We start from the raw sequence: 10,654 nt of genomic DNA, 5'->3' as shown, positions 1-10,654 counted from the left end.
GCACTTTGTCCGATCGGAATTCTCTACACACAATCGGACAAAGTCCGATTGGATCATGTTGTTGGAAAGTTTTATAGCCCAGCTCTAAAACTTTGTCCGTTGGATATTCCGATGGAAACAGTCTGATGGAGCCCACACACAGTCGGATTATCCAACAACACGGTCCGATCGGACATTTTCCGTCGGAATGTCCGCCCGTGTGTACAAGGGCTTAAAGTCAAAATAGGATTGTCTAGCTCATTTAATGGCCCTGAAACATTTCTGTGGAGCATTAAATAATTTTTAGGATATTTGATATAAGCATTTGTAAAGCTATGAATCCTTTTTGCTGCCAGAGCCGATTTTGCGTCTTTTTTTTATTTTTGCATATGATAAAACCACTCTCTGAAACTTGTCACATGCATGTAAAAATCTAAATTTTTTTGCTAGAAAATTAATTAGAACTCCCAAACATTATATATTTTCTTTAGCAGGGGCCCTAGGGAATAAAATGTGGGTGTTGCAATTTTTTTGTCACAGTGTTTTCACAGCAATTTTTTAAACACAAATTTTTGGGGAAAAACACATTTTTAGTGCACATAAACGCTATATAATACAATTTTTGGTAGAAGATAAAGATGGTTCTACAGTGAATAAATAGATACCAAACAAGTCACAAAATAAAACTGCGTATACATGTGGAACGGCACCTAACTATGGTACCTAAAACTTTAAAAGCAATTACAGGTTAAAACTGGACAGGAGGTCTGGAGCTAGAATTATTGCTCTCACTCTGACCTTCACGGTGATACCTCACATGTGTGGTGTGATTGCCGTTTACACACTTGGTGCAAGCATAGGTGGATGGGGGTGCATTAATTTTTTTTTAATTATCATTTTTTTTTTTTTTTTATATATATATTTACATTGTCTCTCTTTTTTTTTGACTGGAAAAACTTCCTTTTATTTACATATTTAGAATGATACTTCAGAGGAATGAAACAAGAGCATTGAGTTGCACCAATACCAGGTCTGCCATGCTTCCCAGACTTGTATGTGATGGAGAATTCATCCAAGCAATGACCAATCATCTCAGGCTTAATTTCAACCTGCCTGAAAGATTTGCCATTGTATACTCCCACCATGCTACCAACCATTTCTGGCAAGATGATCATGTCTCTCAGATGGGTCTCAATAACTTCTGGCTTCTCAGTGGAAGGTGCTTCCTTCTTGGCCTTGCGCAGTTTCAGAAGGGAGTTATGTTTGCGGCACAAGCCTCTGTTTAGACGTCGGTGTTGGCAAGCACAGGATAGCTCCATGGTAGGACATATTAAGCAGCTGGTCCAAATCCACACCTCTTTATGTGAATTTCCTGAAGGTCCTCTTCTTCTTCTGCTTGACGTCCACCATCTTGTCAGGAGCCTTGGGGGGAGGCTTTTTTGATTACTTTTATTGTTATCACAAAGGATGAACAACATCCTTTGTGATAGCATGGGCCATGACAGGTCCTCATTTTGGAGAGATCTGGGGTCTGTTAGACCCCAGATCTCTCCTCTGCCCTCTAAAGACTCACATTAAATCAAGATCAGTTTGATCTGATGCTTGTACAACCCGGGAATGGCTTATTGACATGAGACCAAAACCAGAAGCAACTAAATCATGGTTTCTGACATCACACAGTGAGAGGAATGACATCCGTTCTTCTCACTGTGTCTCAGGAACTGGATGCCGCTGGTCCCATCCTTACGGGGCTCCCCGATTTCTCAGGAGAGCCCGGTAAAGGCAGCGGTAGGAGCAGGGGATCCTCCTCCGCCAACTATAAAACCCATCCAGCGGCTCTTTAGCTTCTCGGATGACTTTTACCACCTTCAGAATCACCGTACAATCCAGTGACATACCGGTATTTCGCTGGTCCTGCAAGTGGTTAAAAATCCTTTTAGGCCTAAAGATTACTTAAAACGCCCAAATTATATATATACTAATGCACACAGAGTTTATATTCTTTGTGGCTATTGAGGAATATATTTAAATTTAAGTTTTTGTGTCTGGAGTTCAGCTTTAATTTTTTTTATAAACCTTTATTTATTTATTTTTTGCTGTCATGAAATGTGATGGCAGCAATAAGTCACTGAATTCCACCTGCACCCATTATCACCGACCACGTTACCCTGTCCGGCCAGTTATAGATCTAGAATTGCTTTATTGCTTTATAAAAGAATGTGACGTTATTTACATAGGATCTACATTTCTGTACAATCTGATTACCATATGGACTCCCTAAAAAGCAGGAAAACACCATTATAACCTAGAATACTGTTTGCCCAGCTGCCCTGATTGCCGATTGCTGAATGCACCTGCCGTGGATAGTCTGTTGCTGCTTCCGGAGGGTAATTGTGAGTCATGGCTTCTTATCAGCTCCTTTATTGGCTTTGCTAAGCTTGCAGGTTGTCTGCTGATGAAGTCACACAGGAGCAGTGGCCTGGTCATGTAGGAGGACTGTCAGCTCTGCTATTTTATTTCATAACTTATGATTTACAGCAATTATAGGCCATTATAGTTAATGCATGGAGAACCGATCGAGCGGTGATGTGACGATATCCCTGCGGCTAATATGATGTCAGCCAGCACCTGTATTTCCGATTTTGATGTACAAAATCTAATTGTAAAAGTCAATGCTATCATCATTGCATATATTTATTGCTGGTGTGATTTCACAAGATTAAAGGGAAATCCTGGCTTATTTCATGTTGACTTATTATTACGAGCGGGTGCTGATAAGTATTGAGCCTTACCCAGAAAAAATTATCTAGGAAGCTGTGAATTGCAGGGTGTACTGGCCAATTTGTCTATATTCAATGGTTAAAAAATCAACTACCTATGATTTTAACTTATCTTTCTTTTTCAGGTCCAAAATGAACATGGCAGCACCTCCAGAAAAAATGAGCATAGGACCATAATCAAGTTCCTCTTTTTCCAAAGGTTCACTTGCCGGTTGCTGCCTGGTTACCAGTGCCCATCAACGCTTACCATTAAACTGACATTAAACTGACGTACCTGACACCTACACTGACCTAACTGACACCTACACTGACCTCCCTGACACCTACACTACACTGACCTAACACATACACTGACCTACTTGACACCTACATTGACCTAACTAACACATACACTGACCTTCCTGACACCTACTCTGACCTAACTAACACATACACTGGCCTACCTGACACCTACACTGACCTAACTAACACATACACTGACCCACCTTTTCCATGTCAGACTTCAGATGACCTCTTGACACTCCTGCAGCTCAGCCTTACCTGTAGTGTGCAAGTGTGGCACGCCCATCCCATTCATGACCACTCAGAGATAACTCTGCAGGCACCAGGCAGCCAGAGCCAGGATAGTAGAGCCATCCACCCATTTACACAAAGCGAGCATGAGTCCATCCACAGTGAGTGTACCGAGCACTCTTCAGACACCATGTGCACTGCTGAGCCACCTCAAAGCTCCTCCTCACACAAGGGACTCCTCACGTACCCTTCTTTCTATTGTCTTTATCAGTCCTGACTACAATGGGAACCCGAGTGTCAGAGACGAGCAGGGATCTTTCAGTGCCTGGCGCAACCGCAGTGTCATTCCCGCCTCCTGGACCTGGCAGAGCCTATGATGGACATTACACGTCCTGTGGTCCCGACATTGGACCAGTATGACATCTTTCATAGGAACCGGGTCCAGGAGATGGGACTTTGTGTACATCACTTGGCTGCCCTGGGTAAGTGGGAGATCGATCCCCGCTCTCTGTGGAAATGGCTCGGGTCTAAGAATCGACGGAGCGAACCCCACTGAGCAAGCGGATGTCCAGGGGGCGGATCATCACCTGTGTGAAAGAGCCCTTAGAGTGCTGCATCGGGAGAGCCACATTCTCCCAGTGTAATTTGCAGGACTGAACGGGCACTTTGGGCTCTTTTTGGCCACTGAAACTGCAGAATTAAAGTCATGAGTAAGCTCCAAACAAACTTGTCAGAACTTACACGGGGCTATAGATTCCTTTCCTGCTCCCCATGTGACAACATTGGGCCAATTACAACAAAAGAGCGCTGTCACATGGGAGAAGGGCAGCAAGTCACATGACCACCTGGAGCGGCGTTCCCTTTTCCTTGAACTCTCACATGATCACCCATGCCTGGAATTCCCACGTATTTCACTTTTGCTCCCAGCTGCCAAACAGAGCGACAAAGAAGCAAATTAAAGGTGAGCACATGCTGCTGTGTAGATGGTGGAAGTAAGTGAATTAGCCTTTTTATTTTGCCCTGTTTGCCCTGTATGGTTGAATAAAGGATCACTTTGTTGTAAATCTTGTACTTTTTAAGACCCCTTTATCACTGGAGGTGTTTTTCAGGTGTTTTAGCGCTAAAAACCTGTGAAGCGCCTAAAAAAAGCCTCAGCTGTAATCCCAGTGTGAAAGCCCGAGTGCTTTCACACCGGGGCACTGCGCTGGCAGGACGTCAAAAAAAGCTTCTTTGCAGCGCTGTAGGAGCGGTCAATACACCCCTCCTAAAGCACACCATGCCAATTGAAATCAATAGGCAGCACCACCGAATGCAGTGCTTTGCTGGTGGTTTTAACCCTTTTTCGGCCGCTAGAGGGGGGTTAAAAGCACCCCATTAGTGGCCAAAAAGCACTGCAAAAACAACGGTAAAGCACCGCTAAGAATAGTGGCGCTTTACCGCTGAGGCACGGGCACTGGCAGTGTGAAAGTGCCCTAACATCTACTATTTCAAGTGAGTTGGGGGAACCCCATGCTCCTTTTTACATGTTTCTAACATTCAAAAAAAAAATGGCCCCTTTTCCTGCCTGCTGTGTTTAGGAGAACACATCAGACAAAGCTAAACACAAATGGAGGAGCAGTTGATAGAAGTGCCTTTAATGCCTGGTACACACGATGATATTATCGGACGAATGATCATCTGTTTTTTTTTTTTTTGCATGCTAATTTCATATCGAAAATTAAGAATTTATGAAAATTCTCGTACGACAGAATAAAAATTCATAAGTGATGCCACGTGTTTTATTGTATTTGACATTCCATGTCTTTATGGACCTTGCTTTGTGCACTGGTGCGCAGTCATGTTGAAACAGGAAGGGGCCGTCCCCAAACTGTTCCCACAAAGTTGGGAGCATGAAATTGTCCAAATTGTCTTGGTATGCTGACACCTTAAAACTTCTCTTCACTGGAACTAAGGGGCCAAGCACAACCCCTGAAAAAACAACCCCACACCATAATCCCTCCTCCACCAAAGGATTTGGACCAGCGCACAAAGCAAGGTCCATAAAGACATGGATGAGCGAATTGGGGGAGGAACTTGACTGGCCTGCACAGAGTCCTGAACTTAACCCAATAGAACATATTTTGGATGAATTAGAGCACAGACTGCGAGCCAGGCCTTCTCGCCCTACATAAGTGGCTGACCTCACAAATATGCTTCTGGAAGACACACTCCTAAACCTTATGAACAGCTTTCCCAGAAGAGTTGAAGCTGTTATAGCTGCAAAGGGTGGGCCAACTCAATATTAAACCCTACGGACTAAGAATGGGATGCTAATACAGTTCATGTGCATGTAAAGGCAGGAGGACCAATACTTTTGGTAATATAGTGTATATTACAAAGGGAGAAGCTACTGCTTTGTTCTAATTTTAGAAAACCAAGAATGTTCCATAATACCAATGTGATGGGTCCATCAGGGCCGTTTTTAAGGCAGGGCAAAAGGGGCAGCTGCCCTGGGCCCTGTCATTGTTGTGGGGCCCAAAGCAGCTGCTTCATACTTGCCAACTATCCCGGTTTAAATTTCCTCGCCCCTTGAGATTTTAGTCCTATGCTGTGTCCCAGATGACTCACCTGGAGACCTTGTGTTTACATGTAAATTGTCGGCATTCATATGTAAATAGAGGCGGCCGGCAGCATTGATATCTATATATCATGCCCCCCTAAGGTCATATCCACAGTAATCTCTAGCAACCAATCAACAAGCAGAAATCATGTGCTGTAACCTCTAGCAACTAACCAGTGAGCTGTAATGTGTTCTGTAACCTCTAGTAACCAGTCAGTGAGCGGTAATGATACACTGAAACCTCTGGCAACCAATCGCAATAGCTGCCTGATCTGATTCAGTAAACTGATTTTGAGTCTAGCTGCTATTTATTTTATGTCTCAGAGCAGGTGGAGAGCGAGACTGCATGGGTAGGGGGCCCCCAAGAAAAGTTTTGCCCAGGGTCCAATCAATATTAAAGACGGCCCTGGGGTCCATCCCGCATTCAATGTGTTTAAGTTGATCATTTTAAAAAGAAAACATAAAACAAAATTCACTCCACAAAGTTATAATTTCCAAATTTACCATCCAAGGTCAGTTTGAGACCATTTTGCACTTTGCTTTTATTCCTCTATACAGGTCAATGTGAATGCGTGGGAAACTCATGACAAACACATTGCAAACATCCGTGTATTCTAGTCCTAAAATCTGTCACAAGTTCACTTTAAAATCCCACAATGGAGCTTCATGTACTGTACACGTATATCTATAGAGAAAAAAAAATATTGACAGAACAAACTATTTAAAATGAACATAAGAATATTTCACTTTTATAGGGAACATCATCTCCCCAGCCAATCTTCCTTTACTTAGATGTGGTCTGGTTATAGGCAGTTTACTTAGACAAACCTGGCAAAGCATCAGCAACATTAAATAAAGCAAAGGAATAAAGTATGCTACTTGTATGATGAGAGAAAGTTTGGAAAGGCTTCTTATTACTCTGCAAAAAATTAATGGAAAAAAGGAAACTTTCCTCTGCACAATTTTCTATATTTCAATGCTATCTAAAAATACGTTCCCTTGTATCTGTATTTTACATTAGGGTAAAAATTTCCATTTCCGGCCAGCCTGCAACCAAAATATGTAAAATACAGTCTTAAAAATGTAAAATAAAAAGTGCATTCAAATGAAAGGAGAAGCTATCAGTGAGAGTGAAAACCCATCATAAGACGGCTTTCACACCAAGCCACCCATAGCGTCGGCGGTAAAATGCCGCTATTTTTAGCGGCATATTACCGTCGGATTTGCAGCGCATTTCGGCCGATAGCTGGACACTTTTACCCCCGTTAGCGGCTGAGAAAGGGTTAAAACCGCCCGCAATACGCAGCAATAGCGCCGTTTTGCTGGCGGTAATGCAGCGCTGCCCCATTGATTTCAATGGGGAGCAGCGGCGGAGGAGCGGTCGAGTTCACCGCTCCAAATAAGCTGCTGGCAGGACTTTTCCTGACGTCCTGCCAGCGCACCGCTCCAGTGTAAAAGCCCTCAGGGTTTTCATACTGGAGTGAATGGAGCAGCAGTTTGAGGGCGGATTGCAGGCGCTATTTCTAATGCTATAGCGCCTTCAAAACACCCTCGGTGTGAAAGGGGTCTTAATGTTATGATGGATGGGTGGGATTGGTGCAGAGATCTAAGGCTGACCACAATGTCTCCCCAAGGGATCAGTGGTGTAATTTGGTTTTATGTTGCCCTAGGCAAGACTAAAATTGGAGGGGCCCCCCCCATCTAAATTTGTCTCACTCTTTCCTGTCTGTTGACACCGGCCGCCATCCGATCTGTTCCTGTCCGCCAAAAACAGACGGGTGGGAGATCTATTCCCCATCTGTCTGGTGGATCTGATGGAAATTAACTAGGGCTGTGGAAATTAAAGATTAATTCCTCGATTAATCGTAAATTTTTTTGATAGATCAAAATTCCTTTGATCGGTACTCACCTCTCCGCCGGCTTTTGGGTCTTCAGGGAGTTCCGTCGGAGATACGGTGGCGTCACGTACAGGAGGAGTTCGGTGACATCGAAGTTCTGATTGAACGTAATGCGCACAGGGGGAGGAGCTACGCATGACGTCACCCGCTGCTGCCCTACGGAACTAACACGATTGTCGGCTTTACATGCTGTGTGTGTTAATCATCTTTATGTGAGTAGTTTGTGTTTGAAAACAAAAATTGGAGGTAGCGAGTTCCAGAGGATGGAAGAGGCTCTGGAGAAATCCTGGAGCCGGCATGGGCGGAGGAGATGAGAGAGCTTGAGAGTAGGAGGACTTGAGAAGAGTGGAGAGGATGATTAGGGTGATATTTGGAGACAAGATTGGTAATGTAGCTATAATAATCGCTGTATACAGTCAGAAGAATTCATTATCGCTTCTCTGAGAATGAGATTGATATGTTTATTGTGACCCCAGAAACCTTAAAAAAGCCAGTAGGTAATTTAGGGCCCATTTGCGTCAAATGGGTTTTAATTTTGCATACATGTCTACAAGGATGCAAAACCCGATTGATGAATTATCAAATGCACCTGTCAACGAATTCTGAATGATCTCAGAAGTGTCTCAAATCAACATAGGCCCTTCACCTGCCAGCATGCATTAAAGTCAGAAATGTATTTCTGGGTGTTATTAATGTAAGTATAATAAAACTGATTGGTTGTTCTTGGCAAATTTTACACCTATATTGGAATGAGAGCTTACTTGAGTGGAGGTCTAGGGTCAGATGAACTACAAAAAGCTGCTAGGATAGAGAATACAGGAAGATGCAAGTGAGGAGAGAAGATTTTACCCTGTCCCCCCTCATTTAGGCATGAAAAGATAGAAATGGGAGGATGACAAAATGACTGCCACAACAGCAAGGCGGGTTGGGTGTCTTTGGGGGTGACTGGCAGAGTTTGGAATATTACGATATGAGGGGGGTAGTTTGGTGCTTCCTTTTAATGGGTTGTTGGTGGTTCCTGCAAAAACTATGTTTCCTGGTGGAAAAAAAGTAAATGATTCTGGCCCGATGCATCAGAATCATAATACAGGGCTACTTTGCAGCCTACAGTATGTGCATTTCAAACTGTAAAGCCTAATGCCGCGTACACACGACCAAACTTTCCGTCGGATATTATGATCGTGTGGGCTTCATCTGACTTTATTCTTCAAAAATTCAGACGGACCTAGAAATAGTACATGTTTCAAATCTGTCCGACGGAATCAATTTCTATTGGGAAAACCATTCATCCGTATGTTGGTCTGACGGACCAAATACGACGCAAGGGCAGCTATTGGCTACTGGCTATTGAACTTCCTTTTCTAGTCCCATTGTACGTCATCACATTCAAAATGAACGGACTTTGGTCTGTTTGTGTGTGGGCAAGTCCGTTCCTTCGGAAGTCCATGGTAACTCCGTCAAAAGTCAGTCGGAACTCCATCGGGAAGACCATCTGACCTTTTCTGCCGGAAAGTCCAGTCGCGTGTACGCGGCATAACTCCATCCATGTTTTTTTTTAGTTTTGGACAGACTAGGGTTTGATTAAAATTATTTGTCAGGTTTTTTTTTCTGTATGTAACTCACTGAAGACATTTTTTCTGTGACAGTGGTACAAGAAGTAGGGTTTGTGGTTGTTACCAGGATGGGACGGTTTAGACGATAGTAAACCATTGTTCTAAACCTGAAAGACAAAAACAGGAAATTCCCAGCTCAACTCACCAACCAGTCTAATTCGGTTGGTAAGAAGACTGGTTGGTGAGTTGAGCTGGGAGTTTCCTCTGTTTTTGTCTTTCATGCGTTTGCCCTTCCATGTGCCCATTGCTATGAAGGCCAGTTATAGGTAGGGCAGGGGCTATCTCTTTGTGACCATTGTTGTAAACCTTTCTTACCCTACTAAAAAGGTGTTTTTCCATGTCCCTGTTGGAGAAATAACTCATTAGGGTAAATCTCCCCAACAGGGACACAAAGGGCAATAAAACCCTGGCAGAGACTGCAAAACAAATTAAAGTAGAACTATATGCAAAACCTTTTTTTTTTTTTTTCATTTTGAAGGATTATAACCCCTGTAGGTTTTTTTTCTCCATCTTCGCCCCATTGGGGAGATTTACTTTCACTTCCTGCCCTATAGTCAAAACAGGAAGTGAGAGGAAATCCCTGCAAATTAAGGGGATATCTTGGGGACCCCCAGGTCATCAGAACTAGGGGGTGATTTCCCCTCTATTACTTTTCTGAGGACAACCTAAAATTTGGGATTTTCTTTTACTTTTACTTTCACTTTCAATGATAATGGTAAACAGAGAGGGTGACACTCCCTAACATTGACACAGGCAGTAATAAAAACCATACAGGTGTTCTAATCCTTCTCCACTCTATCCAAAACGAATACAAAAAAGTTTTACCATTAGTTATACTTTAAGTTTTAGCTAGAGTTGGCCTTTGACGAAAGTGTAGCTTTAATTTCCAACTGCCTAGCCCATGTTCATTTTTGGTAACCAAATAGGTGGTGGATCATTTTTACAAAAAGGCCAAATCTTTTCAACAAACAAATGCTAGTGCAAAAATACCTGAAATGGAGCTTGAAAAGCAAACACATCATAAAAAAAAATGTTGTATAAATTCTACAGAAATAGCTTTCACTATGAGAGAAAGATGAAAGAAAGGCGGAAATCCCCTTCACATGTGGAGCCGAGGAGAAGAGCCAAGTCTCACTGCCTACGTACACCCAAGAGCCGCACCCGGCCAACAATGAATAGCTTTTATCATGTTGCTGCTACTGTGCTGTGCATATTCTGGGAGTGATACAAAATAAATATACAGCCTTCAATTTAATTGTTATTAAGCAGGAA

General features: G+C 43.0%; 1 pseudogene; it reads right to left on the bottom strand.

The window, feature by feature from the left end:
- Positions 1-237: 237 nt before the first annotated feature.
- On the bottom strand, positions 238-1,397 carry LOC143926431 (small ribosomal subunit protein uS19 pseudogene; annotated as a pseudogene).
- Positions 1,398-10,654: the final 9,257 nt, after the last annotated feature.

This window comes from Lithobates pipiens, unplaced genomic scaffold (genome assembly GCF_037356315.1).
Source record: "Lithobates pipiens isolate NorthernLeopardFrog02 unplaced genomic scaffold, aLitPip1_a1.2 Scaffold_10, whole genome shotgun sequence".
Lineage (NCBI taxonomy): Eukaryota > Metazoa > Chordata > Amphibia > Anura > Ranidae > Lithobates > Lithobates pipiens.
Note: the sequence above shows the minus strand (reverse complement) of the source record. Positions and strands in the feature narration are given on the sequence as shown.